Genomic DNA, 26,351 nt, shown 5'->3' on the forward strand with positions numbered 1-26,351 from the left:
GAAAAGCTCATTTTCAACGTTCAATTCAGAATGTGATAAAACCAGATCCAGCCACTAAAATGCATCATTCTTTTTGTTTTAGACAACATTTCATGCACTGTTAAATATGTTTAAGAAAGTTGCAAGTGAAAATCTATGTCTATGACTGAGTTTGCATTACTGCTTATTTTGAACTCTGCTGGCTCTGAAAAGCTCATTTTTAACGTTCAATTCAGAATGTGATAAAACCAGTTCCAGCCACTAAAATGCATCATTCTTTTTGTTTTAGACAACATTTCATGCACTGTTAAATATGTTAAAGAAAGTTGCAAGTGAAAATCTATGTCTCTGACTGAGTTTGCATTACTGCTTATTTTGACCTCTGCTGGCTCTGAAAAGCTCATTTTCAACGTTCAATTCAGAATGTGATAAAACCAGATCCAGCCACTAAACCACAAAACCAGCTTTATCACTGGTTTTATGTGATAAAACCAGATCCAGCCACTAAAAAGCATTTTCTTTTTGTTTTAGACAACATTTCATGCACTGTTAAACATGTTAAAGCAAGTTGCAAGTGACTGAGCCACTAAAAAGCATTTTCTTTTTGTTTTAGACAACATTTCATGCACTGTTAATTATGTTTAAGAAAGTTGCAAGTGAAAATCTATGTCTCTGACTGAGTTTGCATTACTGCTTATTTTGACCTCTGCTGGCTCTGAAAAGCTCATTTTTAAAGTTCAATTCAGAATGTGATAAAACCAGATCCAGCCACTAAAATGCATTATTCTTTTTGTTTTAGACAACATTTTTTTGCACTGTTAAACATGTTAAAGCAAGTTTCAAGTGAAAATCTATGTCTATGACTGAGTTTGCATTACTGCTTATTTTGACCTCTGCTGGCTCTGAAAAGCTCATTTTCAACGTTCAATTCAGAATGTGATAAAACCAGATCCAGCCACTAAAAAGCATTTTATTTTTGTTTTAGACAACATTCCATGCACTGTTAAACATGTTAAAGCAAGTTGCAAGTGAAAATCTATGTCTATGACTGAGTTTGCATTACTGCTTATTTTGACCTCTGCTGGCTCTGAAAAGCTCATTTTCAACGTTCAATTCAGAATGTGATAAAACCAGATCCAGCTACTAAAATGCATCATTCTTTTTGTTTTAGACAACATTTCATGCACTGTTAAACATGTTAAAGCAAGTTGCAAGTGAAAATCTATGTCTCTGACTGAGTTTGCATTACTGCTTATTTTGACCTCTGCTGGCTCTGAAAAGCTCATTTTCAACGTTCAATTCAGAATGTGATGAAACCAGATCCAGCCACTAAAATGCATCATTCTTTTTGTTTTAGACAACATTTCATGCACTGTTAAATATGTTTAAGAAAGTTGCAAGTGAAAATCAATGTCTATGACTGAGTTTGCATTACTGCTTATTTTGACCTCTGCTGGCTCTGAAAAGCTCATTTTCAACGTTCAATTCAGAATGTGATAAAACCAGATCCAGCCACTAAAAAGCATTTTCTTTTTGTTTTAGACAACATTTCATGCACTGTTAAACATGTTAAAGCAAGTTGCAAGTGAAAATCTATGTCTATGACTGAGTTTGCATTACTGCTTATTTTGACCTCTGCTGGCTCTGAAAAGCTCATTTTCAACGTTCAATTCAGAATGTGATAAAACCAGATCCAGCCACTAAAATGCATCATTCTTTTTGTTTTAGACAACATTTCATGCACTGTTAAATATGTTTAAGAAAGTTGCAAGTGAAAATCTATGTCTATGACTGAGTTTGCATTACTGCTTATTTTGACCTCTGCTGGCTCTGAAAAGCTCATTTTCAACGTTCAATTCAGAATGTGATAAAACCAGATCCAGCCACTAAAAAGCATTTTCTTTTTGTTTTAGACAACATTTCATGCACTGTTAAACATGTTAAAGCAAGTTGCAAGTGAAAATCTATGTCTATGACTGAGTTTGCATTACTGCTTATTTTGACCTCTGCTGGCTCTGAAAAGCTCATTTTCAACGTTCAATTCAGAATGTGATAAAACCAGATCCAGCTACTAAAATGCATCATTCTTTTTGTTTTAGACAACATTTCATGCACTGTTAAATATGTTTAAGAAAGTTGCAAGTGAAAATCTATGTCTATGACTGAGTTTGCATTACTGCTTATTTTGAACTCTGCTGGCTCTGAAAAGCTCATTTTTAACGTTCAATTCAGAATGTGATAAAACCAGTTCCAGCCACTAAAATGCATCATTCTTTTTGTTTTAGACAACATTTCATGCACTGTTAAATATGTTAAAGAAAGTTGCAAGTGAAAATCTATGTCTCTGACTGAGTTTGCATTACTGCTTATTTTGACCTCTGCTGGCTCTGAAAAGCTCATTTTCAACGTTCAATTCAGAATGTGATAAAACCAGATCCAGCCACTAAAAAGCATTTTCTTTTTGTTTTAGACAACATTTCATGCACTGTTAAACATGTTAAAGCAAGTTGCAAGTGAAAATCTATGTCTATGACTGAGTTTGCATTACTGCTTATTTTGACCTCTGCTGGCTCTGAAAAGCTCATTTTCAACGTTCAATTCAGAATGTGATAAAACCAGATCCAGCCACTAAAATGCATCATTCTTTTTGTTTTAGACAACATTTTTTTTGCACTGTTAAACATGTTAAAGCAAGTTGCAAGTGAAAATCTATGTCTCTGACTGAGTTTGCATTACTGCTTATTTTGACCTCTGCTGGCTCTGAAAAGCTCATTTTCAACGTTCAATTCAGAATGTGATAAAACCAGATCCAGCCACTAAAATGCATCATTCTTTTTGTTTTAGACAACATTTCATGCACTGTTAAACATTTTAAAGCAAGTTGCAAGTGAAAATCTATGTCTATGACTGAGTTTGCATTACTTCTTATTTTGACCTCTGCTGGCTCTGAAAAGCTCATTTTCAACGTTCAATTCAGAATGTGATAAAACCAGATCCAGCCACTAAAATGCATCATTCTTTTTGTTTTAGACAACATTTCTTGCACTGTTAAATATGTTTAGGAAAGTTGCAAGTGAAAATCTATGTCTATGACTGAGTTTGCATAACTGCTTATTTTGACCTCTGCTGGCTCTGAAAAGCTCATTTTCAACGTTCAATTCAGAATGTGATAAAACCAGATCCAGCCACTAAAAAGCATTTTCTTTTTGTTTTAGACAACATTTCATGCACTGTTAAACATGTTAAAGAAAGTTGCAAGTGAAAATCTATGTCTCTGACTGAGTTTGCATTACTGCTTATTTTGACCTCTGCTGGCTCTGAAAAGCTCATTTTCAACGTTCAATTCAGAATGTGATAAAACCAGATCCAGCCACTAAAATGCATCATTCTTTTTGTTTTAGACAACATTTTTTGCACTGTTAAATATGTTTAAGAAAGTTGCAAGTGAAAATCTATGTCTATGACTGAGTTTGCATTACTGCTTATTTTGACCTCTGCTTGCTCTAAAAAACTCATTTTCAACGTTCAATTCAGAATGTGATAAAACCAGATCCAGCCACTAAAATGCATCATTCTTTTTGTTTTAGACAACATTTCATGCACTGTTAAATATGTTTAAGAAAGTTGCAAGTGAAAATCTATGTCTATGACTGAGTTTGCATTACTGCTTATTTTGACCTCTGCTGGCTCTGAAAAGCTCATTTTCAACGTTCAATTCAGAATGTGATAAAACCAGATCCAGCCACTAAAAAGCATTTTCTTTTTGTTTTAGACAACATTTCATGCACTGTTAAACATGTTAAAGCAAGTTGCAAGTGAAAATCTATGTCTCTGACTGAGTTTGCATTACTGCTTATTTTGACCTCTGCTGGCTCTGAAAAGCTCATTTTCAACGTTCAATTCAGAATGTGATAAAACCAGATCCAGCCACTAAAATGCATCATTCTTTTTGTTTTAGACAACATTTCATGCACTGTTAAATATGTTTAAGAAAGTTGCAAGTGAAAATCTGTCTATGACTGAGTTTGCATTACTGCTTATTTTGACCTCTGCTGGGGCTCTGAAAAGCTCATTTTCAACGTTCAATTCAGAATGTAATAAAACCAGATCCAGCCACTAAAAAACATTTTCTTTTTGTTTTAGACAACATTTCATGCACTGTTAAATATGTTTAAGAAAGTTGCAAGTGAAAATCTATGTCTCTGACTGAGTTTGCATTACTGCTTATTTTGACCTCTGCTGGCTCTGAAAAGCTCATTTTCAACGTTCAATTCAGAATGTGATAAAACCAGATCCAGCTACTAAAATGCATCATTCTTTTTGTTTTAGACAACATTTCATGCACTGTTAAACATGTTAAAGCAAGTTGCAAGTGAAAATCTATGTCTCTGACTGAGTTTGCATTACTGCTTATTTTGACCTCTGCTGGGGCTCTGAAAAGCTCATTTTCAACGTTCAATTCAGAATGTGATAAAACCAGATCCAGCCACTAAAAAGCATTTTCTTTTTGTTTTAGACAACATTTCATGCACTGTTAAATATGTTTAAGAAAGTTGCAAGTGAAAATCTATGTCTCTGACTGAGTTTGCATTACTGCTTATTTTGACCTCTGCTGGCTCTGAAAAGCTCATTTTTAAAGTTCAATTCAGAATGTGATAAAACCAGATCCAGCCACTAAAATGCATCATTCTTTTTGTTTTAGACAACATTTTTTTGCACTGTTAAACATGTTAAAGCAAGTTGCAAGTGAAAATCTATGTCTCTGACTGAGTTTGCATTACTGCTTATTTTGACCTCTGCTGGCTCTGAAAAGCTCATTTTCAACGTTCAATTCAGAATGTGATAAAACCAGATCAAGCCACTAAAATGCATCATTCTTTTTGTTTTAGACAACATTTCATGCACTGTTAAATATGTTTAAGAAAGTTTCAAGTGAAAATCTATGTCTATGACTGAGTTTGCATTACTGCTTATTTTGACCTCTGCTGGCTCTGAAAAGCTCATTTTCAACGTTCAATTCAGAATGTGATAAAACCAGATCCAGCCACTAAAAAGCATTTTATTTTTGTTTTAGACAACATTCCATGCACTGTTAAACATGTTAAAGCAAGTTGCAAGTGAAAATCTATGTCTATGACTGAGTTTGCATTACTGCTTATTTTGACCTCTGCTGGCTCTGAAAAGCTCATTTTCAACGTTCAATTCAGAATGTGATAAAACCAGATCCAGCTACTAAAATGCATCATTCTTTTTGTTTTAGACAACATTTCATGCACTGTTAAACATGTTAAAGCAAGTTGCAAGTGAAAATCTATGTCTCTGACTGAGTTTGCATTACTGCTTATTTTGACCTCTGCTGGCTCTGAAAAGCTCATTTTCAACGTTCAATTCAGAATGTGATGAAACCAGATCCAGCCACTAAAATGCATCATTCTTTTTGTTTTAGACAACATTTCATGCACTGTTAAATATGTTTAAGAAAGTTGCAAGTGAAAATCAATGTCTATGACTGAGTTTGCATTACTGCTTATTTTGACCTCTGCTGGCTCTGAAAAGCTCATTTTCAACGTTCAATTCAGAATGTGATAAAACCAGATCCAGCCACTAAAAAGCATTTTCTTTTTGTTTTAGACAACATTTCATGCACTGTTAAACATGTTAAAGCAAGTTGCAAGTGAAAATCTATGTCTATGACTGAGTTTGCATTACTGCTTATTTTGACCTCTGCTGGCTCTGAAAAGCTCATTTTCAACGTTCAATTCAGAATGTGATAAAACCAGATCCAGCCACTAAAATGCATCATTCTTTTTGTTTTAGACAACATTTCATGCACTGTTAAATATGTTTAAGAAAGTTGCAAGTGAAAATCAATGTCTATGACTGAGTTTGCATTACTGCTTATTTTGACCTCTGCTGGCTCTGAAAAGCTCATTTTCAACGTTCAATTCAGAATGTGATAAAACCAGATCCAGCCACTAAAAAGCATTTTCTTTTTGTTTTAGACAACATTTCATGCACTGTTAAACATGTTAAAGCAAGTTGCAAGTGAAAATCTATGTCTATGACTGAGTTTGCATTACTGCTTATTTTGACCTCTGCTGGCTCTGAAAAGCTCATTTTCAACGTTCAATTCAGAATGTGATAAAACCAGATCCAGCTACTAAAATGCATCATTCTTTTTGTTTTAGACAACATTTCATGCACTGTTAAACATGTTAAAGCAAGTTGCAAGTGAAAATCTATGTCTCTGACTGAGTTTGCATTACTGCTTATTTTGACCTCTGCTGGCTCTGAAAAGCTCATTTTCAACGTTCAATTCAGAATGTGATAAAACCAGATCCAGCCACTAAAATGCATCATTCTTTTTGTTTTAGACAACATTTCATGCACTGTTAAATATGTTTAAGAAAGTTGCAAGTGAAAATCTATGTCTATGACAGAGTTTGCATTACTGCTTATTTTGACCTCTGCTGGGGCTCTGAAAAGCTCATTTTCAACGTTCAATTCAGAATGTGATAAAACCAGATCCAGCCACTAAAATGCATCATTCTTTTTGTTTTAGACAACATTTCATGCACTGTTAAATATGTTTAAGAAAGTTGCAAGTGAAAATCTATGTCTATGACTGAGTTTGCATTACTGCTTATTTTGAACTCTGCTGGCTCTGAAAAGCTCATTTTTAACGTTCAATTCAGAATGTGATAAAACCAGATCCAGCCACTAAAATGCATCATTCTTTTTTTTTTAGACAACATTTCATGCACTGTTAAATATGTTTTAGAAAGTTGCAAGTGAAAATCTATGTCTCTGACTGAGTTTGCATTACTGCTTATTTTGACCTCTGCTGGCTCTGAAAAGCTCATTTTCAACGTTCAATTCAGAATGTGATAAAACCAGATCCAGCCACTAAAATGCATCATTCTTTTTGTTTTAGACAACATTTCATGCACTGTTAAATATGTTTAAGAAAGTTGCAAGTGAAAATCTATGTCTATGACAGAGTTTGCATTACTGCTTATTTTGACCTCTGCTGGGGCTCTGAAAAGCTCATTTTCAACGTTCAATTCAGAATGTGATAAAACCAGATCCAGCCACTAAAATGCATCATTCTTTTTGTTTTAGACAACATTTCATGCACTGTTAAATATGTTTAAGAAAGTTGCAAGTGAAAATCTATGTCTATGACTGAGTTTGCATTACTGCTTATTTTGAACTCTGCTGGCTCTGAAAAGCTCATTTTTAACGTTCAATTCAGAATGTGATAAAACCAGTTCCAGCCACTAAAATGCATCATTCTTTTTGTTTTAGACAACATTTCATGCACTGTTAAATATGTTAAAGAAAGTTGCAAGTGAAAATCTATGTCTCTGACTGAGTTTGCATTACTGCTTATTTTGACCTCTGCTGGCTCTGAAAAGCTCATTTTCAACGTTCAATTCAGAATGTGATAAAACCAGATCCAGCCACTAAAAAGCATTTTCTTTTTGTTTTAGACAACATTTCATGCACTGTTAAACATGTTAAAGCAAGTTGCAAGTGAAAATCTATGTCTATGACTGAGTTTGCATTACTGCTTATTTTGACCTCTGCTGGCTCTGAAAAGCTCATTTTCAACGTTCAATTCAGAATGTGATAAAACCAGATCCAGCCACTAAAAAGCATTTTCTTTTTGTTTTAGACAACATTTCATGCACTGTTAAACATGTTAAAGCAAGTTGCAAGTGAAAATCTATGTCTATGACTGAGTTTGCATTACTGCTTATTTTGACCTCTGCTGGCTCTGAAAAGCTCATTTTCAACGTTCAATTCAGAATGTGATAAAACCAGATCCAGCCACTAAAATGCATCATTCTTTTGTTTTAGACAACATTTCATGCACTGTTAAATATGTTTAAGAAAGTTGCAAGTGAAAATCAATGTCTATGACTGAGTTTGCATTACTGCTTATTTTGACCTCTGCTGGCTCTGAAAAGCTCATTTTCAACGTTCAATTCAGAATGTGATAAAACCAGATCCAGCCACTAAAAAGCATTTTCTTTTTGTTTTAGACAACATTTCATGCACTGTTAAACATGTTAAAGCAAGTTGCAAGTGAAAATCTATGTCTCTGACTGAGTTTGCATTACTGCTTATTTTGACCTCTGCTGGCTCTGAAAAGCTCATTTTCAACGTTCAATTCAGAATGTGATAAAACCAGATCCAGCCACTAAAATGCATCATTCTTTTTGTTTTAGACAACATTTCATGCACTGTTAAATATGTTTAAATAAAAGTTGCAAGTGAAAATCTATGTCTATGACAGAGTTTGCATTACTGCTTATTTTGACCTCTGCTGGGGCTCTGAAAAGCTCATTTTCAACGTTCAATTCAGAATGTGATAAAACCAGATCCAGCCACTAAAATGCATCATTCTTTTTGTTTTAGACAACATTTCATGCACTGTTAAATATGTTTAAGAAAGTTGCAAGTGAAAATCTATGTCTATGACTGAGTTTGCATTACTGCTTATTTTGAACTCTGCTGGCTCTGAAAAGCTCATTTTTAACGTTCAATTCAGAATGTGATAAAACCAGATCCAGCCACTAAAATGCATCATTCTTTTTGTTTTCGACAACATTTCATGCACTGTTAAATATGTTTTAGAAAGTTGCAAGTGAAAATCTATGTCTCTGACTGAGTTTGCATTACTGCTTATTTTGACCTCTGCTGGCTCTGAAAAGCTCATTTTCAACGTTCAATTCAGAATGTGATAAAACCAGATCCAGCCACTAAAATGCATCATTCTTTTTGTTTTAGACAACATTTCATGCACTGTTAAATATGTTTAAGAAAGTTGCAAGTGAAAATCTATGTCTATGACAGAGTTTGCATTACTGCTTATTTTGACCTCTGCTGGGGCTCTGAAAAGCTCATTTTCAACGTTCAATTCAGAATGTGATAAAACCAGATCCAGCCACTAAAATGCATCATTCTTTTTGTTTTAGACAACATTTCATGCACTGTTAAATATGTTTAAGAAAGTTGCAAGTGAAAATCTATGTCTATGACTGAGTTTGCATTACTGCTTATTTTGAACTCTGCTGGCTCTGAAAAGCTCATTTTTAACGTTCAATTCAGAATGTGATAAAACCAGTTCCAGCCACTAAAATGCATCATTCTTTTTGTTTTAGACAACATTTCATGCACTGTTAAATATGTTAAAGAAAGTTGCAAGTGAAAATCTATGTCTCTGACTGAGTTTGCATTACTGCTTATTTTGACCTCTGCTGGCTCTGAAAAGCTCATTTTCAACGTTCAATTCAGAATGTGATAAAACCAGATCCAGCCACTAAAAAGCATTTTCTTTTTGTTTTAGACAACATTTCATGCACTGTTAAACATGTTAAAGCAAGTTGCAAGTGAAAATCTATGTCTATGACTGAGTTTGCATTACTGCTTATTTTGACCTCTGCTGGCTCTGAAAAGCTCATTTTCAACGTTCAATTCAGAATGTGATAAAACCAGATCCAGCCACTAAAATGCATCATTCTTTTTGTTTTAGACAACATTTTTTTTTGCACTGTTAAACATGTTAAAGCAAGTTGCAAGTGAAAATCTATGTCTCTGACTGAGTTTGCATTACTGCTTATTTTGACCTCTGCTGGCTCTGAAAAGCTCATTTTCAACGTTCAATTCAGAATGTGATAAAACCAGATCCAGCCACTAAAATGCATCATTCTTTTTGTTTTAGACAACATTTCATGCACTGTTAAATATGTTTTAGAAAGTTGCAAGTGAAAATCTATGTCTATGACTGAGTTTGCATTACTGCTTATTTTGACCTCTGCTGGCTCTGAAAAGCTCATTTTCAACGTTCAATACAGAATGTGATAAAACCAGATCCAGCCACTAAAAAGCATTTTCTTTTTGTTTTAGACAACATTTCATGCACTGTTAAACATATTAAAGCAAGTTGCAAGTGAAAATCTATGTCTATGACTGAGTTTGCATTACTGCTTATTTTGACCTCTGCTGGCTCTGAAAAGCTCATTTTCAACGTTCAATTCAGAATGTGATAAAACCAGATCCAGCCACTAAAATGCATCATTCTTTTTGTTTTAGACAACATTTCTTGCACTGTTAAATATGTTTAGGAAAGTTGCAAGTGAAAATCTATGTCTATGACTGAGTTTGCATTACTGCTTATTTTGACCTCTGCTGGCTCTGAAAAGCTCATTTTCAACGTTCAATTCAGAATGTAATAAAACCAGATCCAGCCACTAAAAAGCATTTTCTTTTTGTTTTAGACAACATTTCATGCACTGTTAAACATGTTAAAGCAAGTTGCAAGTGAAAATCTATGTCTATGACTGAGTTTGCATTACTGCTTATTTTGACCTCTGCTGGCTCTGAAAAGCTCATTTTCAACGTTCAATTCAGAATGTGATAAAACCAGATCCAGCTACTAAAATGCAACATTCTTTTTGTTTTAGACAACATTTCATGCACTGTTAAATATGTTTAAGAAAGTTGCAAGTGAAAATCTATGTCTCTGACTGAGTTTGCATTACTGCTTATTTTGACCTCTGCTGGCTCTGAAAAGCTCATTTTCAACGTTCAATTCAGAATGTGATAAAACCAGATCCAGCTACTAAAATGCATCATTCTTTTTGTTTTAGACAACATTTCATGCACTGTTAAACATGTTAAAGCAAGTTGCAAGTGAAAATCTATGTCTATGACTGAGTTTGCATTACTGCTTATTTTGACCTCTGCTGGCTCTGAAAAGCTCATTTTCAACGTTCAATTCAGAATGTGATAAAACCAGATCCAGCCACTAAAATGCATCATTCTTTTGTTTTAGACAACATTTCATGCACTGTTAAATATGTTTAAGAAAGTTGCAAGTGAAAATCAATGTCTATGACTGAGTTTGCATTACTGCTTATTTTGACCTCTGCTGGCTCTGAAAAGCTCATTTTCAACGTTCAATTCAGAATGTGATAAAACCAGATCCAGCCACTAAAAAGCATTTTCTTTTTGTTTTAGACAACATTTCATGCACTGTTAAACATGTTAAAGCAAGTTGCAAGTGAAAATCTATGTCTCTGACTGAGTTTGCATTACTGCTTATTTTGACCTCTGCTGGCTCTGAAAAGCTCATTTTCAACGTTCAATTCAGAATGTGATAAAACCAGATCCAGCCACTAAAATGCATCATTCTTTTTGTTTTAGACAACATTTCATGCACTGTTAAATATGTTTAAATAAAAGTTGCAAGTGAAAATCTATGTCTATGACAGAGTTTGCATTACTGCTTATTTTGACCTCTGCTGGGGCTCTGAAAAGCTCATTTTCAACGTTCAATTCAGAATGTGATAAAACCAGATCCAGCCACTAAAATGCATCATTCTTTTTGTTTTAGACAACATTTCATGCACTGTTAAATATGTTTAAGAAAGTTGCAAGTGAAAATCTATGTCTATGACTGAGTTTGCATTACTGCTTATTTTGAACTCTGCTGGCTCTGAAAAGCTCATTTTTAACGTTCAATTCAGAATGTGATAAAACCAGATCCAGCCACTAAAATGCATCATTCTTTTTGTTTTCGACAACATTTCATGCACTGTTAAATATGTTTTAGAAAGTTGCAAGTGAAAATCTATGTCTCTGACTGAGTTTGCATTACTGCTTATTTTGACCTCTGCTGGCTCTGAAAAGCTCATTTTCAACGTTCAATTCAGAATGTGATAAAACCAGATCCAGCCACTAAAATGCATCATTCTTTTTGTTTTAGACAACATTTCATGCACTGTTAAATATGTTTAAGAAAGTTGCAAGTGAAAATCTATGTCTATGACTGAGTTTGCATTACTGCTTATTTTGAACTCTGCTGGCTCTGAAAAGCTCATTTTTAACGTTCAATTCAGAATGTGATAAAACCAGTTCCAGCCACTAAAATGCATCATTCTTTTTGTTTTAGACAACATTTCATGCACTGTTAAATATGTTAAAGAAAGTTGCAAGTGAAAATCTATGTCTCTGACTGAGTTTGCATTACTGCTTATTTTGACCTCTGCTGGCTCTGAAAAGCTCATTTTCAACGTTCAATTCAGAATGTGATAAAACCAGATCCAGCCACTAAAAAGCATTTTCTTTTTGTTTTAGACAACATTTCATGCACTGTTAAACATGTTAAAGCAAGTTGCAAGTGAAAATCTATGTCTATGACTGAGTTTGCATTACTGCTTATTTTGACCTCTGCTGGCTCTGAAAAGCTCATTTTCAACGTTCAATTCAGAATGTGATAAAACCAGATCCAGCCACTAAAATGCATCATTCTTTTTGTTTTAGACAACATTTTTTTTGCACTGTTAAACATGTTAAAGCAAGTTGCAAGTGAAAATCTATGTCTCTGACTGAGTTTGCATTACTGCTTATTTTGACCTCTGCTGGCTCTGAAAAGCTCATTTTCAACGTTCAATTCAGAATGTGATAAAACCAGATCCAGCCACTAAAATGCATCATTCTTTTTGTTTTAGACAACATTTCATGCACTGTTAAATATGTTTTAGAAAGTTGCAAGTGAAAATCTATGTCTATGACTGAGTTTGCATTACTGCTTATTTTGACCTCTGCTGGCTCTGAAAAGCTCATTTTCAACGTTCAATTCAGAATGTGATAAAACCAGATCCAGCCACTAAAAAGCATTTTCTTTTTGTTTTAGACAACATTTCATGCACTGTTAAACATATTAAAGCAAGTTGCAAGTGAAAATCTATGTCTATGACTGAGTTTGCATTACTGCTTATTTTGACCTCTGCTGGCTCTGAAAAGCTCATTTTCAACGTTCAATTCAGAATGTGATAAAACCAGATCCAGCCACTAAAATGCATCATTCTTTTTGTTTTAGACAACATTTCTTGCACTGTTAAATATGTTTAGGAAAGTTGCAAGTGAAAATCTATGTCTATGACTGAGTTTGCATTACTGCTTATTTTGACCTCTGCTGGCTCTGAAAAGCTCATTTTCAACGTTCAATTCAGAATGTAATAAAACCAGATCCAGCCACTAAAAAGCATTTTCTTTTTGTTTTAGACAACATTTCATGCACTGTTAAACATGTTAAAGCAAGTTGCAAGTGAAAATCTATGTCTATGACTGAGTTTGCATTACTGCTTATTTTGACCTCTGCTGGCTCTGAAAAGCTCATTTTCAACGTTCAATTCAGAATGTGATAAAACCAGATCCAGCTACTAAAATGCAACATTCTTTTTGTTTTAGACAACATTTCATGCACTGTTAAATATGTTTAAGAAAGTTGCAAGTGAAAATCTATGTCTCTGACTGAGTTTGCATTACTGCTTATTTTGACCTCTGCTGGCTCTGAAAAGCTCATTTTCAACGTTCAATTCAGAATGTGATAAAACCAGATCCAGCTACTAAAATGCATCATTCTTTTTGTTTTAGACAACATTTCATGCACTGTTAAACATGTTAAAGCAAGTTGCAAGTGAAAATCTATGTCTATGACTGAGTTTGCATTACTGCTTATTTTGACCTCTGCTGGCTCTGAAAAGCTCATTTTCAACGTTCAATTCAGAATTTGATAAAACCAGATCCAGCCACAAAAAAGCATTTTATTTTTGTTTTAGACAACATTCCATGCACTGTTAAACATGTTAAAGCAAGTTGCAAGTGAAAATCTATGTCTATGACTGAGTTTGCATTACTGCTTATTTTGACCTCTGCTGGCTCTGAAAAGCTCATTTTCAACGTTCAATTCAGAATGTGATAAAACCAGATCCAGCCACTAAAATGCATCATTCTTTTTGTTTTAGACAACATTTCATGCACTGTTAAATATGTTTAAGAAAGTTGCAAGTGAAAATCTATGTCTATGACTGAGTTTGCATTACTGCTTATTTTGACCTCTGCTGGCTCTGAAAAGCTCATTTTCAACGTTCAATTCAGAATGTGATAAAACCAGATCCAGCCACTAAAAAGCATTTTATTTTTGTTTTAGACAACATTTCATGCACTGTTAAACATGTTAAAGAAAGTTGCAAGTGAAAATCTATGTCCCTGACTGAGTTTGCATTACTGCTTATTTTGACCTCTGCTGGCTCTGAAAAGCTCATTTTCAACGTTCAATTCAGAATGTGATAAAACCAGATCCAGCCACTAAAATGCATCATTCTTTTTGTTTTAGACAACATTTTTTGCACTGTTAAATATGTTTAAGAAAGTTGCAAGTGAAAATCTATGTCTATGACTGAGTTTGCATTACTGCTTATTTTGACCTATGCTTGCTCTGAAAAGCTCATTTTCAACGTTCAATTCAGAATGTGATAAAACCAGATCCAGCCACTAAAATGCATAATTCTTTTTGTTTTAGACAACATTTCATGCAATGTTAAATATGTTTAAGAAAGTTGCAAGTGAAAATCTGTCTATGACTGAGTTTGCATTACTGCTTATTTTGACCTCTGCTGGCTCTGAAAAGCTCATTTTCAACGTTCAATTCAGAATGTGATAAAACCAGATCCAGCCACTAAAAAGCATTTTATTTTTGTTTTAGACAACATTCCATGCACTGTTAAACATGTTAAAGCAAGTTGCAAGTGAAAATCTATGTCTATGACTGAGTTTGCATTACTGCTTATTTTGACCTCTGCTGGCTCTGAAAAGCTCATTTTCAACGTTCAATTCAGAATGTGATAAAACCAGATCCAGCTACTAAAATGCATCATTCTTTTTGTTTTAGACAACATTTCATGCACTGTTAAACATGTTAAAGCAAGTTGCAAGTGAAAATCTATGTCTATGACTGAGTTTGCATTACTGCTTATTTTGACCTCTGCTGGCTCTGAAAAGCTCATTTTCAACGTTCAATTCAGAATTTGATAAAACCAGATCCAGCCACAAAAAAGCATTTTATTTTTGTTTTAGACAACATTCCATGCACTGTTAAACATGTTAAAGCAAGTTGCAAGTGAAAATCTATGTCTATGACTGAGTTTGCATTACTGCTTATTTTGACCTCTGCTGGCTCTGAAAAGCTCATTTTCAACGTTCAATTCAGAATGTGATAAAACCAGATCCAGCCACTAAAATGCATCATTCTTTTTGTTTTAGACAACATTTCATGCACTGTTAAATATGTTTAAGAAAGTTGCAAGTGAAAATCTATGTCTATGACTGAGTTTGCATTACTGCTTATTTTGACCTCTGCTGGCTCTGAAAAGCTCATTTTCAACGTTCAATTCAGAATGTGATAAAACCAGATCCAGCCACTAAAAAGCATTTTATTTTTGTTTTAGACAACATTTCATGCACTGTTAAACATGTTAAAGAAAGTTGCAAGTGAAAATCTATGTCTCTGACTGAGTTTGCATTACTGCTTATTTTGACCTCTGCTGGCTCTGAAAAGCTCATTTTCAACGTTCAATTCAGAATGTGATAAAACCAGATCCAGCCACTAAAATGCATCATTTTTTTTTGTTTTAGACAACATTTTTTGCACTGTTAAATATGTTTAAGAAAGTTGCAAGTGAAAATCTATGTCTATGACTGAGTTTGCATTACTGCTTATTTTGACCTCTGCTTGCTCTGAAAAGCTCATTTTCAACGTTCAATTCAGAATGTGATAAAACCAAATCCAGCCACTAAAATGCATCATTCTTTTTGTTTTAGACAACATTTCATGCACTGTTAAATATGTTTAAGAAAGTTGCAAGTGAAAATCTATGTCTATGACAGAGTTTGCATTACTGCTTATTTTGACCTCTGCTGGGGCTCTGAAAAGCTCATTTTCAACGTTCAATTCAGAATGTGATAAAACCAGATCCAGCCACTAAAATGCATCATTCTTTTTGTTTTAGACAACATTTCATGCACTGTTAAATATGTTTAAGAAAGTTGCAAGTGAAAATCTATGTCTATGACTGAGTTTGCATTACTGCTTATTTTGAACTCTGCTGGCTCTGAAAAGCTCATTTTTAACGTTCAATTCAGAATGTGATAAAACCAGTTCCAGCCACTAAAATGCATCATTCTTTTTGTTTTAGACAACATTTCATGCACTGTTAAATATGTTAAAGAAAGTTGCAAGTGAAAATCTATGTCTCTGACTGAGTTTGCATTACTGCTTATTTTGACCTCTGCTGGCTCTGAAAAGCTCATTTTCAACGTTCAATTCAGAATGTGATAAAACCAGATCCAGCCACTAAAAAGCATTTTCTTTTTGTTTTAGACAACATTTCATGCACTGTTAAACATGTTAAAGCAAGTTGCAAGTGAAAATCTATGTCTATGACTGAGTTTGCATTACTGCTTATTTTGACCTCTGCTGGCTCTGAAAAGCTCATTTTCAACGTTCAATTCAGAATGTGATAAAACCAGATCCAGCCACTAAAATGCATCATTCTTTTTGTTTTAGACAACATTTTTTTTGCACTGTTAAACATGTTAAAGCAAGTTGCAAGTGAAAATCTATGTCTCTGACTGAGTTTGCATTACTGCTTATTTTGACCTCTGCTGGCTCTGAAAAGCTCATTTTCAACGTTCAATTCAGAATGTGATAAAACCAGATCCAGCCACTAAAATGCATCATTCTTTTTGTTTTAGACAACATTTCATGCACTGTTAAACATTTTAAAGCAAGTTGCAAGTGAAAATCTATGTCTATGACTGAGTTTGCATTACTTCTTATTTTGACCTCTGCTGGCTCTGAAAAGCTCATTTTCAACGTTCAATTCAGAATGTGATAAAACCAGATCCAGCCACTAAAATGCATCATTCTTTTTGTTTTAGACAACATTTCTTGCACTGTTAAATATGTTTAGGAAAGTTGCAAGTGAAAATCTATGTCTATGACTGAGTTTGCATTACTGCTTATTTTGACCTCTGCTGGCTCTGAAAAGCTCATTTTCAACGTTCAATTCAGAATGTGATAAAACCAGATCCAGCCACTAAAAAGCATTTTCTTTTTGTTTTAGACAACATTTCATGCACTGTTAAACATGTTAAAGAAAGTTGCAAGTGAAAATCTATGTCTCTGACTGAGTTTGCATTACTGCTTATTTTGACCTCTGCTGGCTCTGAAAAGCTAATTTTCAACGTTCAATTCAGAATGTGATAAAACCAGATCCAGCCACTAAAATGCATCATTCTTTTTGTTTTAGACAACATTTTTTGCACTGTTAAATATGTTTAAGAAAGTTGCAAGTGAAAATCTATGTCTCTGACTGAGTTTGCATTACTGCTTATTTTGACCTCTGCTTGCTCTGAAAAGCTCATTTTCAACGTTCAATTCAGAATGTGATAAAACCAAATCCAGCCACTAAAATGCATCATTCTTTTTGTTTTAGACAACATTTTATGCACTGTTAAATATGTTTAAGAAAGTTGCAAGTGAAAATCTATGTCTATGACTGAGTTTGCATTACTGCTTATTTTGACCTCTGCTGGGGCTCTGAAAAGCTAATTTTCAACGTTCAATTCAGAATGTGATAAAACCAGATCCAGCCACTAAAATGCATCATTCTTTTTGTTTTAGACAACATTTCATGCACTGTTAAATATGTTTAAGAAAGTTGCAAGTGAAAATCTATGTCTATGACTGAGTTTGCATTACTGCTTATTTTGAACTCTGCTGGCTCTGAAAAGCTCATTTTTAACGTTCAATTCAGAATGTGATAAAACCAGATCCAGCCACTAAAATGCATCATTCTTTTTGTTTTAGACAACATTTTTTGCACTGTTAAATATGTTTAAGAAAGTTGCAAGTGAAAATCTATGTCTATGACTGAGTTTGCATTACTGCTTATTTTGACCTCTGCTTGCTCTGAAAAGCTCATTTTCAACGTTCAATTCAGAATGTGATAAAACCAAATCCAGCCACTAAAATGCATCATTCTTTTTGTTTTAGACAACATTTTATGCACTGTTAAATATGTTTAAGAAAGTTGCAAGTGAAAATCTATGTCTATGACTGAGTTTGCATTACTGCTTATTTTGAACTCTGCTGGCTCTGAAAAGCTCATTTTTAACGTTCAATTCAGAATGTGATAAAACCAGTTCCAGCCACTAAAATGCATCATTCTTTTTGTTTTAGACAACATTTCATGCACTGTTAAATATGTTAAAGAAAGTTGCAAGTGAAAATCTATGTCTCTGACTGAGTTTGCATTACTGCTTATTTTGACCTCTGCTGGCTCTGAAAAGCTCATTTTCAACGTTCAATTCAGAATGTGATAAAACCAGATCCAGCCACTAAAAAGCATTTTCTTTTTGTTTTAGACAACATTTCATGCACTGTTAAACATGTTAAAGCAAGTTGCAAGTGAAAATCTATGTCTATGACTGAGTTTGCATTACTGCTTATTTTGACCTCTGCTGGCTCTGAAAAGCTCATTTTCAACGTTCAATTCAGAATGTGATAAAACCAGATCCAGCCACTAAAATGCATCATTCTTTTTGTTTTAGACAACATTTCATGCACTGTTAAATATGTTTAAGAAAGTTGCAAGTGAAAATCTATGTCTATGACTGAGTTTGCATTACTGCTTATTTTGAACTCTGCTGGGGCTCTGAAAAACTCATTTTTAACGTTCAATTCAGAATGTGATAAAACCAGTTCCAGCCACTAAAATGCATCATTCTTTTTGTTTTAGACAACATTTCATGCACTGTTAAATATGTTAAAGAAAGTTGCAAGTGAAAATCTATGTCTCTGACTGAGTTTGCATTACTGCTTATTTTGACCTCTGCTGGCTCTGAAAAGCTCATTTTCAACGTTCAATTCAGAATGTGATAAAACCAGATCCAGCCACTAAAAAGCATTTTCTTTTTGTTTTAGACAACATTTCATGCACTGTTAAACATGTTAAAGCAAGTTGCAAGTGAAAATCTATGTCTATGACTGAGTTTGCATTACTGCTTATTTTGACCTCTGCTGGCTCTGAAAAGCTCATTTTCAACGTTCAATTCAGAATGTGATAAAACCAGATCCAGCCACTAAAATGCATCATTCTTTTTGTTTTAGACAACATTTCATGCACTGTTAAATATGTTTAAGAAAGTTGCAAGTGAAAATCTGTCTATGACTGAGTTTGCATTACTGCTTATTTTGACCTCTGCTGGGGCTCTGAAAAGCTCATTTTCAACGTTCAATTCAGAATGTGATAAAACCAGATCCAGCCACTAAAAAGCATTTTCTTTTTGTTTTAGACAACATTTCATGCACTGTTAAATATGTTTAAGAAAGTTGCAAGTGAAAATCTATGTCTCTGACTGAGTTTGCATTACTGCTTATTTTGACCTCTGCTGGCTCTGAAAAGCTCATTTTTAAAGTTCAATTCAGAATGTGATAAAACCAGATCCAGCCACTAAAATGCATCATTCTTTTTGTTTTAGACAACATTTTTTTTGCACTGTTAAACATGTTAAAGCAAGTTGCAAGTGAAAATCTATGTCTCTGACTGAGTTTGCATTACTGCTTATTTTGACCTCTGCTGGCTCTGAAAAGCTCATTTTCAACGTTCAATTCAGAATGTGATAAAACCAGATCCAGCCACTAAAATGCATCATTCTTTTTGTTTTAGACAACATTTCATGCACTGTTAAATATGTTTAAGAAAGTTGCAAGTGAAAATCTGTCTATGACTGAGTTTGCATTACTGCTTATTTTGACCTCTGCTGGGGCTCTGAAAAGCTCATTTTCAACGTTCAATTCAGAATGTGATAAAACCAGATCCAGCCACTAAAAAGCATTTTCTTTTTGTTTTAGACAACATTTCATGCACTGTTAAATATGTTTAAGAAAGTTGCAAGTGAAAATCTATGTCTCTGACTGAGTTTGCATTACTGCTTATTTTGACCTCTGCTGGCTCTGAAAAGCTCATTTTTAAAGTTCAATTCAGAATGTGATAAAACCAGATCCAGCCACTAAAATGCATCATTCTTTTTGTTTTAGACAACATTTTTTTGCACTGTTAAACATGTTAAAACAAGTTGCAAGTGAAAATCTATGTCTCTGACTGAGTTTGCATTACTGCTTATTTTGACCTCTGCTGGCTCTGAAAAGCTCATTTTCAACGTTCAATTCAGAATGTGATAAAACCAGATCCAGCCACTAAAATGCATCATTCTTTTTGTTTTAGACAACATTTCATGCACTGTTAAATATGTTTTAGAAAGTTTCAAGTGAAAATCTATGTCTATGACTGAGTTTGCATTACTGCTTATTTTGACCTCTGCTGGCTCTGAAAAGCTCATTTTCAACGTTCAATTCAGAATGTGATAAAACCAGATCCAGACACTAAAAAGCATTTTCTTTTTGTTTTAGACAACATTTCATGCACTGTTAAACATGTTAAAGCAAGTTGCAAGTGAAAATCTATGTCTATGACTGAGTTTGCATTACTGCTTATTTTGACCTCTGCTGGCTCTGAAAAGCTCATTTTCAACGTTCAATTCAGAATGTGATAAAACCAGATCCAGCCACTAAAATGCATCATTCTTTTTGTTTTAGACAACATTTCATGCACTGTTAAATATGTTTAAGAAAGTTGCAAGTGAAAATCTATGTCTATGACTGAGTTTGCATTACTGCTTATTTTGACCTCTGCTGGCTCTGAAAAGCTCATTTTCAACGTTCAATTCAGAATGTGATAAAACCAGATCCAGCCACTAAAAAGCATTTTCTTTTTGTTTTAGACAACATTTCATGCACTGTTAAACATGTTAAAGAAAGTTGCAAGTGAAAATCTATGTCTCTGACTGAGTTTGCATTACTGCTTATTTTGACCTCTGCTGGCTCTGAAAAGCTCATTTTCAACGTTCAATTCAGAATGTGATAAAACCAGATCCAGCCACTAAAATGCATCATTCTTTTTGTTTTAGACAACATTTCATGCACTGTTAAATATGTTTAAGAAAGTTGCAAGTGAAAATCAATGTCTATGACTGAGTTTGCATTACTGCTTATTTTGACCTCTGCTGGCTCTGAAAAGCTCATTTTCAACGTTCAATTCAGAATGTGATAAAACCAGATCCAGCCACTAAAAAGCATTTTCTTTTTGTTTTAGACAACATTTCATGCACTGTTAAATATGTTAAAGCAAGTTGCAAGTGAAAATCTATGTCTATGACTGAGTTTGCATTACTGCTTATTTTGACCTCTGCTGGCTTTGAAAAGCTCATTTTCAACGTTCAAATCAGAATGTGATAAAACCAGATCCAGCCACTAAAATGCATCATTCTTTTTGTTTTAGACAACATTTCATGCACTGTTAAATATGTTTAAGAAAGTTGCAAGTGAAAATCTATGTCTATGACTGAGTTTGCATTACTGCTTATTTTGACCTCTGCTGGCTCTGAAAAGCTAATTTTCAACGTTCAATTCAGAATGTGATAAAACCAGATCCAGCTACTAAAATGCATCATTCTTTTTGTTTTAGACAACATTTCATGCACTGTTAAACATGTTAAAGCAAGTTGCAAGTGAAAATCTATCTCTGACTGAGTTTGCATTACTGCTTATTTTGACCTCTGCTGGCTCTGAAAAGCTCATTTTCAATGTTCAATTCAGAATGTGATAAAACCAGATCCAGCCACTAAAATGCATCATTCTTTTTGTTTTAGACAACATTTCATGCACTGTTAAATATGTTTAAGAAAGTTGCAAGTGAAAATCTGTCTATGACTGAGTTTGCATTACTGCTTATTTTGACCTCTGCTGGGGCTCTGAAAAGCTCATTTTCAACGTTCAATTCAGAATGTGATAAAACCAGATCCAGCCACTAAAAAGCATTTTCTTTTTGTTTTAGACAACATTTCATGCACTGTTAAATATGTTTAAGAAAGTTGCAAGTGAAAATCTATGTCTCTGACTGAGTTTGCATTACTGCTTATTTTGACCTCTGCTGGCTCTGAAAAGCTCATTTTTAAAGTTCAATTCAGAATGTGATAAAACCAGATCCAGCCACTAAAATGCATCATTCTTTTTGTTTTAGACAACATTTTTTTGCACTGTTAAACATGTTAAAACAAGTTGCAAGTGAAAATCTATGTCTCTGACTGAGTTTGCATTACTGCTTATTTTGACCTCTGCTGGCTCTGAAAAGCTCATTTTCAACGTTCAATTCAGAATGTGATAAAACCAGATCCAGCCACTAAAATGCATCATTCTTTTTGTTTTAGACAACATTTCATGCACTGTTAAATATGTTTTAGAAAGTTTCAAGTGAAAATCTATGTCTATGACTGAGTTTGCATTACTGCTTATTTTGACCTCTGCTGGCTCTGAAAAGCTCATTTTCAACGTTCAATTCAGAATGTGATAAAACCAGATCCAGACACTAAAAAGCATTTTCTTTTTGTTTTAGACAACATTTCATGCACTGTTAAACATGTTAAAGCAAGTTGCAAGTGAAAATCTATGTCTATGACTGAGTTTGCATTACTGCTTATTTTGACCTCTGCTGGCTCTGAAAAGCTCATTTTCAACGTTCAATTCAGAATGTGATAAAACCAGATCCAGCCACTAAAATGCATCATTCTTTTTGTTTTAGACAACATTTCATGCACTGTTAAATATGTTTAAGAAAGTTGCAAGTGAAAATCTATGTCTATGACTGAGTTTGCATTACTGCTTATTTTGACCTCTGCTGGCTCTGAAAAGCTCATTTTCAACGTTCAATTCAGAATGTGATAAAACCAGATCCAGCCACTAAAAAGCATTTTCTTTTTGTTTTAGACAACATTTCATGCACTGTTAAACATGTTAAAGAAAGTTGCAAGTGAAAATCTATGTCTCTGACTGAGTTTGCATTACTGCTTATTTTGACCTCTGCTGGCTCTGAAAAGCTCATTTTCAACGTTCAATTCAGAATGTGATAAAACCAGATCCAGCCACTAAAATGCATCATTCTTTTTGTTTTAGACAACATTTCATGCACTGTTAAATATGTTTAAGAAAGTTGCAAGTGAAAATCAATGTCTATGACTGAGTTTGCATTACTGCTTATTTTGACCTCTGCTGGCTCTGAAAAGCTCATTTTCAACGTTCAATTCAGAATGTGATAAAACCAGATCCAGCCACTAAAAAGCATTTTCTTTTTGTTTTAGACAACATTTCATGCACTGTTAAATATGTTAAAGCAAGTTGCAAGTGAAAATCTATGTCTATGACTGAGTTTGCATTACTGCTTATTTTGACCTCTGCTGGCTCTGAAAAGCTCATTTTCAACGTTCAAATCAGAATGTGATAAAACCAGATCCAGCCACTAAAATGCATCATTCTTTTTGTTTTAGACAACATTTCATGCACTGTTAAATATGTTTAAGAAAGTTGCAAGTGAAAATCTATGTCTATGACTGAGTTTGCATTACTGCTTATTTTGACCTCTGCTGGCTCTGAAAAGCTAATTTTCAACGTTCAATTCAGAATGTGATAAAACCAGATCCAGCTACTAAAATGCATCATTCTTTTTGTTTTAGACAACATTTCATGCACTGTTAAACATGTTAAAGCAAGTTGCAAGTGAAAATCTATCTCTGACTGAGTTTGCATTACTGCTTATTTTGACCTCTGCTGGCTCTGAAAAGCTCATTTTCAATGTTCAATTCAGAATGTGATAAAACCAGATCCAGCCACTAAAATGCATCATTCTTTTTGTTTTAGACAACATTTCATGCACTGTTAAATATGTTTAAGAAAGTTGCAAGTGAAAATCTGTCTATGACTGAGTTTGCATTACTGCTTATTTTGACCTCTGCTGGGGCTCTGAAAAGCTCATTTTCAACGTTCAATTCAGAATGTGATAAAACCAGATCCAGCCACTAAAAAGCATTTTCTTTTTGTTTTAGACAACATTTCATGCACTGTTAAATATGTTTAAGAAAGTTGCAAGTGAAAATCTATGTCTCTGACTGAGTTTGCATTACTGCTTATTTTGACCTCTGCTGGCTCTGAAAAGCTCATTTTTAAAGTTCAATTCAGAATGTGATAAAACCAGATCCAGCCACTAAAATGCATCATTCTTTTTGTTTTAGACAACATTTTTTTTGCACTGTTAAACATGTTAAAGCAAGTTGCAAGTGAAAATCTATGTCTCTGACTGAGTTTGCATTACTGCTTATTTTGACCTCTGCTGGCTCTGAAAAGCTCATTTTCAACGTTCAATTCAGAATGTGATAAAACCAGATCCAGCCACTAAAATGCATCATTCTTTTTGTTTTAGACAACATTTCATGCACTGTTAAATATGTTTTAGAAAGTTTCAAGTGAAAATCTATGTCTATGACTGAGTTTGCATTACTGCTTATTTTGACCTCTGCTGGCTCTGAAAAGCTCATTTTCAACGTTCAATTCAGAATGTGATAAAACCAGATCCAGCCACTAAAAAGCATTTTCTTTTTGTTTTAGACAACATTTCATGCACTGTTAAACATGTTAAAGCAAGTTGCAAGTGAAAATCTATGTCTATGACTGAGTTTGCATTACTGCTTATTTTGACCTCTGCTGGCTCTGAAAAGCTCATTTTCAACGTTCAATTCAGAATGTGATAAAACCAGATCCAGCCACTAAAATGCATCATTCTTTTTGTTTTAGACAACATTTCTTGCACTGTTAAATATGTTTAGGAAAGTTGCAAGTGAAAATCTATGTCTATGACTGAGTTTGCATTACTGCTTATTTTGACCTCTGCTGGCTCTGAAAAGCTCATTTTCAACGTTCAATTCAGAATGTGATAAAACCAGATCCAGCCACTAAAAAGCATTTTCTTTTTGTTTTAGACAACATTTCATGCACTGTTAAACATGTTAAAGCAAGTTGCAAGTGAAAATCTATGTCTATGACTGAGTTTGCATTACTACTTATTTTGACCTCTGCTGGCTCTGAAAAGCTCATTTTCAACGTTCAATTCAGAATGTGATAAAACCAGATCCAGCTACTAAAATGCAACATTCTTTTTGTTTTAGACAACATTTCATGCACTGTTAAATATGTTTAAGAAAGTTGCAAGTGAAAATCTATGTCTCTGACTGAGTTTGCATTACTGCTTATATTGACCTCTGCTGGCTCTGAAAAACTCATTTTCAACGTTCAATTCAGAATGTGATAAAACCAGATCCAGCCACTAAAATGCATCATTCTTTTTGTTTTAGACAACATTTTTTGCACTGTTAAATATGTTTAAGAAAGTTGCAAGTGAAAATCTATGTCTATGACTGAGTTTGCATTACTGCTTATTTTGACCTCTGCTTGCTCTGAAAAGCTCATTTTCAACGTTCAATTCAGAATGTGATAAAACCAGATCCAGCCACTAAAATGCATCATTCTTTTTGTTTTAGACAACATTTCATGCACTGTTAAATATGTTTAAGAAAGTTGCAAGTGAAAATCTATGTCTATGACTGAGTTTGCATTACTGCTTATTTTGACGTCTGCTGGCTCTGAAAAGCTCATTTTCAACGTTCAATTCAGAATGTGATAAAACCAGATCCAGCCACTAAAAAGCATTTTATTTTTGTTTTAGACAACATTCCATGCACTGTTAAACATGTTAAAGCAAGTTGCTAGTGAAAATCTATGTCTATGACTGAGTTTGCATTACTGCTTATTTTGACCTCTGCTGGCTCTGAAAAGCTCATTTTCAACGTTCAATTCAGAATGTGATAAAACCAGATCCAGCTACTAAAATGCATCATTCCTTTTGTTTTAGACAACATTTCATGCACTGTTAAACATGTTAAAGCAAGTTGCAAGTGAAAATCTATGTCTATGACTGAGTTTGCATTACTGCTTATTTTGACCTCTGCTGGCTCTGAAAAGCTCATTTTCAATGTTCAATTCAGAATTTGATAAAACCAGATCCAGCCACAAAAAAGCATTTTATTTTTGTTTTAGACAACATTCCATGCACTGTTAAACATGTTAAAGCAAGTTGCAAGTGAAAATCTATGTCTATGACTGAGTTTGCATTACTGCTTATTTTGACCTCTGCTGGCTCTGAAAAGCTCATTTTCAACGTTCAATTCAGAATGTGATAAAACCAGATCCAGCCACTAAAATGCATCATTCTTTTTGTTTTAGACAACATTTCATGCACTGTTAAATATGTTTAAGAAAATTGCAAGTGAAAATCTATGTCTATGACTGAGTTTGCATTACTGCTTATTTTGACCTCTGCTGGCTCTGAAAAGCTCATTGTCAACGTTCAATTCAGAATGTGATAAAACCAGATCCAGCCACTAAAAAGCATTTTCTTTTTGTTTTAGACAACATTTCATGCACTGTTAAATATGTTAAAGCAAGTTGCAAGTGAAAATCTATGTCTATGACTGAGTTTGCATTACTGCTTATTTTGACCTCTGCTGGCTCT

The sequence above is a fragment of the Danio rerio genome, chromosome 14 (assembly GCF_052040795.2).
Source record: "Danio rerio strain M-AB ecotype USA chromosome 14, GRCz13ab, whole genome shotgun sequence".
Classification (NCBI taxonomy): Eukaryota; Metazoa; Chordata; class Actinopteri; order Cypriniformes; family Danionidae; genus Danio; species Danio rerio.